Genomic DNA, 8,624 nt, shown 5'->3' with positions numbered 1-8,624 from the left:
CTGCTGTACAAACATCATCCATTGCCCTGGAGGGAGAGGGCCACTGTGACCTGGGACTTAAATAAACAGCCAGCCTTTCCTTGGGAGCCTTTGGGATGCTTTGGGGTATGATTCAACCCGCTGAAGAATGGAAAATACTCGGAAAGGTTTTGGTTACTGCATTTGTGCCAGCTCAGGGACAGAAGCAGGAGGAACTCTGTCCTCTGAGCGGTCACAAGTGTCCCCAGCGCTGGCACTCGGACAGGAGGTGCTGGAAATACTCTTGTATGTCACTGTTCATTATAGAAATGAGAAATTCTGAGACTGTACGTGGATGGAAGCGAATGCAAGTTGATGGGAAGCAAAAGGTCTGTTTCATGGTGAGATGATTGTCTGCCTCTGCAAAGAAACAGGGAGGAAATCTCCTCAAGTGACCTTTTCCACAATCCAGGTCCTTGGAAGTTTTCCACCACAGTCAGGTTTCCTACCAGAGTCATATTTTCTACACAGGAGGATTTTCCACATCAGATGTTTGTTCTTTCTCTCTCTTTTTATTTTTTTTTTCCCTCTTTTGATCCCTCTGTGCCATATGAGCACAGACTGCCCCAATTCAGCCCATAGGATCTTGGAAAATGTGAAAGTTAAATAAGTTTAACTGGAAGGAGCTTGCCTCTCCTGACTTTCCTTGCCAGGCTCTTCACTCCTTGCTAAAATAGAACTTCCACTATAAATAGAAAGGAGATCTCCTGCCTGCCCCATTGGCCTGGCTGAAGGAACACTTGGCCTTTAGTCCCTCTCAAAACTACAGCTCAATCCACCTTCCAGCTATGACATAAAAGAGGGAACCTCTTAACAGTGGAAGAAAATTAAATAAATTGGCACTGGAGGCAGAACAAAGCAGCTGGAATATTCATCAAAGAGCAAGACTGGAGTGTCCTGTAGGAGTTGGAGGCTTTTGATGGAAGCGTTTCCATGTAACAAGTGAAATATTTATAGCTGGAATGTGGTCCCAGCCAGCACCTGACAGTCCAGCAGCTCAGGACAGATGACAGCACAGTGGCTTTGGCTGCACAGCCCTCCTGCACAGCGGCACACAGGCAGCAAAGTCCCCTCTAAAGCAGGAGTCACGAGGCCATTCCCTCGGGGTGACAGCGTCAGACGATCCAGGGTCACTCACCTGCTGTCAGGTGACACCTCCCAGACACTGCAACCTCTTCATCTCTGCAGATTTGTACAGCCCTAAAGGTCTCCCCAATCAGGGGCTATTTCAGGCAGTATTTAAGGGATACCTGGCTGTATGTGAGGATTTCCAGGGCTGGGCTCATGCTGGGAGACATTTCCCTCAGGGCCTCCCTCCATGGAGGATGGGATGATGAGCATTGCTACCATGCTTTCCTAGAACAGAGTGCCATGAGGGGCGGGTAATACATTTAATATCTCTTATGATTCATTGTGCAGAACAGTCATGGCAGGTTTGAGCCAGAAATACATCCAGTGCATTGGGATTGACAATAATAAACCTTTGGGAAGGGAAAGGATGAACCCCAGAGAGCAGGTGAATTTTTAACCCTGCTGAAATCAGTGGAAAGTCTCACTCCAGGGGCAGCAAAGCCAGGATTTCACACATGATCACACTGACAGTGACCTCAAAGTCACTTCAATGCCAAGTGTTCCCAGGGTCCTGCAGCTCCAGCACCACTTTGGGGTGTTACTGTGGGACAAACCATTCGTGTGTAACCTTCCAGGCCTTGTGACTCTGGCCCTGAGGGCATTAAAATGTCATTTTTCCTCATCTGGCCCCACTCTCATGATCCCCAGCTGTGAACTCTGGCACAGCCCCACACCCCTACAAAACCCTCCTCACCCTGTCCCTGTGTATTCCAACCCTGTTCCAAGGGAATGAGGGAGGGATTTTCATTTGTTCCTTTTTTAATCTCTGTGTGCAGGAGCTTTTCACAACTTGTAACCATGTCTTGTTCTTGGCTTCTCAGTCACTCATCAGACAGAGGGTTTTGTGCAGAATAAAAGGGGTTTTATTTTCCCTTGAGGTGTTTCCAGCTCTTGCTCTGTGGGTTGTGTCCTTTCCGATGCCCAACAAGCAACGTGTGTGGGAGAGACAGTGACCTCTTACTCTTTACTTCAGCATCTCCAGAAAGGAGCCAGCTTCCCATTTTCCCAAAGCTCTGGGATGGTTTTCTCTGGAGGATCTCAGTGCTTTGTCTCCTGGCTTAGTGGTTGGCACTGTGAAAATGCAGAGCCTTTGATTCCAGTCTTGATCCCTTCAAGTCCACAGGCAACACTGACTGGAACACAACACCCCTCCCTTTGTCCCTAAAAAGCATCTGTGTCACCTTCATTTATTGTTCTTGGACCTAGAAAATTAATTATTTGCCCCCTTTGTGCCCAAAGTCTCAGTATCTCCTCTGAAAATAAAAATAGCCAAAAGAAAGACAAAATGCAAAGAAATAAATTTACTCTCAGATTATATTTTAAGGGCTTTGGCTAAATGAAAGACCTGAAGAAAGTGAAGTTTTGAGGAATTTCTGCATCTGTTTCAACTGGTTGAAAACACCAGAACCACCTTTTCTTCATTATTTTCATCCATCTATTCACCATCTCCAGCAAGGAAAATGAATCAGTGATAACAGCACCTCTAACACTGGCAAGTGCCCCAGTCCCAGGGCCAAGAGCAGGTGACAAAGCTCTCCTGGAAGAGCAGTTTGCAAAGAAGGGACTTAGCTTGGGAGTGAGATGGCATCACCTGACCCTGCTCACAGAGTTGGTATCCTTGGACATGGGACACCTCAATGTTCTGTGAGAAGTGGAGAGGTTCCTGGGCTTGAAGGGTTTGAAGGGCTCGAAGGGCTTTAAGAACCTGAAGGAGGGGCCCAGAGATGGACCAGGCTCTTCTCAGTGGTGCTGAACAGCAGGACAAGAGGCAACACCCAGAGAATGGAACACAAAAAATTCCATCTGAATATGAGGAAGAATTTTATTGTGCAGGGACCCAGCACTGAACAGGCTGCCCAGAAAGGCTCTGGAGTCTCCCTCACCGCAGATATCCAGGAGCCACCTGGACACAATCCTGACCAAGAGGCTCTGGGGGACCCTGCTTGAGCAGGGGGCTTGGGCCAGGTGATTTCCAGTGGTCGCTTCCAACCTGAACCAGTCTGGGATTCTGTGACATTCTGTGACCCCAGACATGCATCTGTCACTGTCATATTTTCTGGAAAAATCCCTTTGCCAGGATTTCTTCTCCTGGGAAGCTGAAAAGCTCCAGAGAAAAATGAAACCAATAATTATCTGATTGCTTCTCCTGTGTTTTGCTGCTTTGGAATGTGGTTGGAGATTGTTTATCCAACATGTGCATTGTTTTTATTTAATGACCAATCACTGTCCAGGTGTGTCGGGATCTGGAGAGACTCATAGGTTTTTCATTATTATCTTGTCAAGCCTTCTGTAAGTGCCCTTTCTCTATTCTTTAGTATAGTTTAGTACAGCATTCTTTAATATAATATAAGTCCATAAAGTAATAAATTAGCCTTCTAAGAACATGGAGTCAGGTTCATCATTTCCTTCCTGCCACGTGGGACCCTGAAAATACCACATGCATCTGGATTGCAATCCCATTTATGGGAGAGGTATTTTAACCACCTCTGTGAGCCTGCCTTGCAACCAACTTTTCAGTAGCAATCCTCAGAAAAATATTCAAGGGGTTTTGGCTGGAAGATTGAGTGCAGCCCCACATTTGAAGCTTTTCTACCTTTCATGTTTTGTCCCCTTCTTTCCAGGGCGACAATGCAGGACCTTTTTTTTTTTTTTTAGAAGAAGAGGGAGCAATAATTCATGTCCCACATCTCTCTCACATTATTATTTTCCAGTCTCATGGTCAGAAATTCTTCCTCTACCCCACCAACTTTGTCCTGTTAGCCAGGTTACCTTACTCCAAGGACAAAATCCACAAGCCTGGAGATCCAGGATGAGGTGAGGAGGAGTCTGGAGTGGTGGCTGAGCCCACAGCAGCAGCATCACATCTCCAGCTCCTTTGCCAGGAATCTCTCTGTGCCTGACTTTCCATGAGCCTCACCTGCACAAAGGTGAGCTCAACACCAGGTTTTCTCCAGATCAAAGCCTGAAAAAGCAAATATTCCTGTCAGGGATTGTTGCTTTCTTCCTTTGTTTGCCCTGGAACAATGGAGGGGGGAAAAGAAGGAAGAAAAAGGCTGCACAATTGAACAAAGCTGCATTGAGAGAGACAGGATTTGATATCCCAGGAATGACCTCTCCCTGCCTCCTAATCCTTGTCTTTTGGAGAAAGGGGGATATTCTGCTGCTGCTTGGAATAGGAGTAAAGGAATGTGGATCGGTGGCTTTGGAAGAACATTTCAGATCCAGCAAAAGGCACTTTGACCTTGGCATAAGAGCAGTGCCAATAGTGCTGGTGTTCAAGGAAAAAAAATTGTAAACAGACAAGCCTCACATGTCTGGCAGCAGAGAAAAACACTCACAAAGGGGATTTTTAAACCAGTTGACCAACATCCCTTCTAAACCAGCCACACAGTTAATGCTCCCTGTGCAGAAATTATCACATTGTACTCAAAGATTTCTTGGAACTCTGCTTAATTTGATGAACGATATTTTAGCAGAGTCCAGTTACCAATACTCTCTGTGTATCCAAATATATTTGGATAGCTGTGAAACAAAACAAAACAAAAGCAGAAGTGTTTGATAAATATTTCCTGCCTGTATTTGGGACAAAGTTGAATGCCATTTCCCTGTTATTTAATGATGATGAAATGCTTCCTACCCAAGCAACTTTAAAAAAAAACATCAAAAGCACAACTAACATTTTGAGTCTAGAGGACATGTGTGTCATCATTTGCAGAGCTGGCTCTTCAGATGGCTGTTCTCAGACTAGGTGGGAATGTGAGAACTTTTGAACAGCCCAGGAGAGCTTTTCCAAGAAGAAAAACAGCACTGAGCCAATATTTGAAGAGTGTGACTCAGGTAAGTCCACAAAGTTTCAGGCTGGCCTGTCCAGCATCTCTCCTGCTGTGATGAAGTGGTTTGGAGCAGCTGAGAGGGAGATGGAGCGTGGGGATGTGATGGGACAGCAATCAGCAGTTTTCATGGCAAATGGTTCCTGTCACAGAACAAACTTCATCTTGTTCTTTAATAAAATCACAAGCACAGTTGTTATCAGGAGTGCTCTTGGCTCAGTGCTGTGCAATACCCAGATTTGAAGGGGGAAAAAAAATAGCCAAAATCAATGTGAGTGCATAACAAATGGTTTAAAAATAGCTAATGGAAAGGTCTTAAAGTGGCTTGGAAATGAAGGATTCATCAATGAATAAAGGCTGTTTCTAATGGACCCTTGCAAGCACTTCCACTTGTGCCATTCATTGTGCTCTGTGTAGGAGCTGCAGGAAAATAAATGTTCCCATCATGAGAGAGTTTCCAAACTGTAAATATTTCACTACTTAAAATTGCACTGGTCAGAGCAGTTTATTTGTAAATAAAATGCTGCAAAGATGAGGAAAATTAGAAGAATGTGGTAAAATGAGTTCAGAGTCATGGAACCATTAAATTTGGAAAAGCCCTCTGGGATCACAGAGTCCAACCATTCCCCCAGCACTGCCAAGGCCACCACCCCTGTCCCCAAGTGCCACATCCACATGGATTTGAAATCCTTCCAGGGAGGAGTCCATTTCTTGTACAAACTTTTTTTTTAAGGTAACATTAAAAAATCAGTGGACATTCAGAGATTATTTGCAGTGCATTACTCTTTCAATTATACACATTCTCAGTACTTTTCCTTTTCCTCTTGGACAAAGGGAGATCCTTAGGAGCTTCTCATGGAGTTCTTCCTTACCTCTTTCCCAGGAAATTCCCAACTGTATTAACTCTGCAGAGAGAAAAGATTGAAAAATAAAAATAAAAATAAAAATAAAATAAAAATACAATTACTATAAATATGACTATAAATATAGAATTAAATATAAATATAGATGTAGATATAAATAGAAGTATAAATAACTAAATCTAAATATAAAAATTATAACTAAAATATCATATACATTATAAATATAAATTTATAAAATTAATTATATTTATCATTACCACTATAATGATATAGTGGTAATGATAAATGATAAATATATATATAATTTATGGGTATAAATATAAATATAAGTATAAATATAAATATATGTTGAAGTCTTCTATGAAGGTCTCATTATAAAAGGATTCCACCACTCTTTATCTTAGGATAGAATATCCTGAGTTGGAAGGGACCTGTATGGAAATTCACAGTGCTCTATAAATGACTTTTCAAAATAAAAGTAACTTGGCTTTAAGACTTCCAGATTTATTCCACTCAAAGGAAAACTTCCCCTTCTGATGGTAAATGAAATTTATACTTCTGGTCTTATTTTTCATTTCATGTAACTCTGTGCTGATGGAGCCCAATCCCATGTCATGCCAGAAAGTTTCAAGCTCTTCCACATCTGTGAGCTCAGAGCTGCCAGAAGTAAAAATGGGGAAATAATCCATTTTTGAGCTCAAATGAGAGAAGTCTGGGATTCCAACATCATTCATACCAGCTCAGCCCAGACAAGACCTCCCAAAATCAAAGAGAAATCCATCAGAATTCCTTCAGGAGGGGCTCCTGGCTCTGGAGTTCCCTTAATTTTGCCTTTGATAAACTGGTTTTGAGGCCAGGTGTCCCCATAGGTCTGCAAGGAAGAAAAGTCACATCACAACTCTCTGTGCTGTGGTTCAGCTTGATGATGATGATGATGATGAGGAGGAGGAACGTCTGCTCAATAAAGTCTATGATTCTTCAACCTGGAGGGGAGAAGGCTCCAGGGAGAGCTCAGAGCCCCTGGCAGGGCCTGAAGGGGCTCCAGGAGAGCTGGAGAGGGACTGGGGACAAGGGATGGAGGGACAGGAGCCAGGGAATGGCTTCCAGACAGCAGGGATGGATGGATGGATGGATGGATGGATGGATGGATGGATAGATAGATAGATAGATAGATAGATAGATAGATAGATAGATAGATAGATGGATGGGATATTGGGAAGGAATTCCTGGCTGGGAGGATGGTGGGACCCTGGCACAGGGTGCCCAGAGCAGCTGTGGCTGTCCCTGGATCCCTGGAAGTGTTCAAGGCCAGGCTGGACGGGGCTTGGAACACTCTGGGATGGTGGAAGGTGCCCCTGCCTGTGGCAGGAGGTGGAACAAAATGATTTTGAATTTCCCTCCCAAACCATTCCATGATCTGAAAGAATACATGAGACAGGTAAAGACCATTTGGAGAGCCCCTTGTTCATTTGGAAAATCTTCCCTTGATCTCAGACAAGGAGAAAAAGGAAGGAGAATGTGAGCAGGATGACATGAAGGGTGAAACACTTGTCAGAGGAGAAAAGATGTTGAAATCACACTGGCATTGATGGAAATGGGGATAAAAAGTGAGAGTCCCACAGTCTGTGTCTAAAAATCAACCCACAACATAATGAAACATTCCCTTCTTCTTCCCCACTGTGGAGAAAAATCTGGGACAAGGCTTCAGGGTGAGGTTACCTCGTGCAGCTCATTAGAAATGCAAAAGATAAGTTAAACAAACAGATCATGTCCCAGTTGCTAAAACAATGGGGCCAAACAGCCTGGCACAGCCTCCTCCCCCGGCTTCTGGCCTGTTCCATGTTTGTCTCCTCTCTTTTCCCTCTTTCTCCATTTGGTAAGGTAGCAGAGGCATGCTCAGAGCTCCTTCAGCTGAATTCTTCACAATGTTCTTGGAGCTTTTAGGGTTGGAAAGAGCTGCTGATGCGCCCAAGGATCCGTGTGCAGCATTTCAGCAGGATTTCGATGACTCAGGGAAACACCACGCCAGCAGTGAACATTTTTAAAAGCTTCACCTCCCCCTCCAGCCTGAACTCAGTCTGGCCTCTCTCTGGGTTTTAACACACTCCATTAACAGGATTCCCCAGCTGAAAGAGAACGTAGGAGGTGGAGCACAAGCCTATTTTGGGACACCCAGCACCAGGCAATGCACAGAAGTCCCCTTGTCACTGCAGGCTGGAGGATGGAGACGAGCAGGATGTGTGGGAGAAGGGGGAATTAGGGAACACATGCTCTGTACCCTGCTTTCCCCCCCACCACCACAACTGACAGTGGGGCTGTGGGAGAGGTTTTGCTGAAAATTCAGGAGAATCACACACACAGGTTTGAGGGGTGGGAGCATGAGGATGTACAGGACACTCACATACACATTAGCTGTCTTTATTTTTATGTCTTTTCCACCACAAGCCAGCACAGGGAGATTCACAGGCAGAGGTGAATTCCAGCCATCCCCTTTCCCCTGTTCTTGCCCTAGAAAAGGTGTGCAGGTGTGGGAAGGTGGGGCTGGGGGTACAATCAGTGCAATCAGCTACAGCCCCTGCCAGGCTCTTGGTCACAACAACCCCATGGACTGCTCGAGGCTGGAGAACTGTCCTCTGGAAAAGGATCTGGAGGTGCTGCTTGAACATGAGCCAGAGGGTGCCCAGGTGGGCAAGGAGGCCAAGGGCACCTGGATTGTACCAGCCACAGAGTGGCCACAGGAGCAGGGCAGTGCCTGTCCCCTGTGCTGGCACTGCTGAGGCAC

This window comes from Agelaius tricolor, unplaced genomic scaffold (assembly GCF_023055355.1).
Source record: "Agelaius tricolor isolate 1412-34295 unplaced genomic scaffold, bAgeTri1.0.p SCAF_5, whole genome shotgun sequence".
Lineage (NCBI taxonomy): Eukaryota > Metazoa > Chordata > Aves > Passeriformes > Icteridae > Agelaius > Agelaius tricolor.
The sequence above is the reverse complement of the archived record's forward strand: the minus strand, read 5'-3'. Positions refer to the sequence as shown.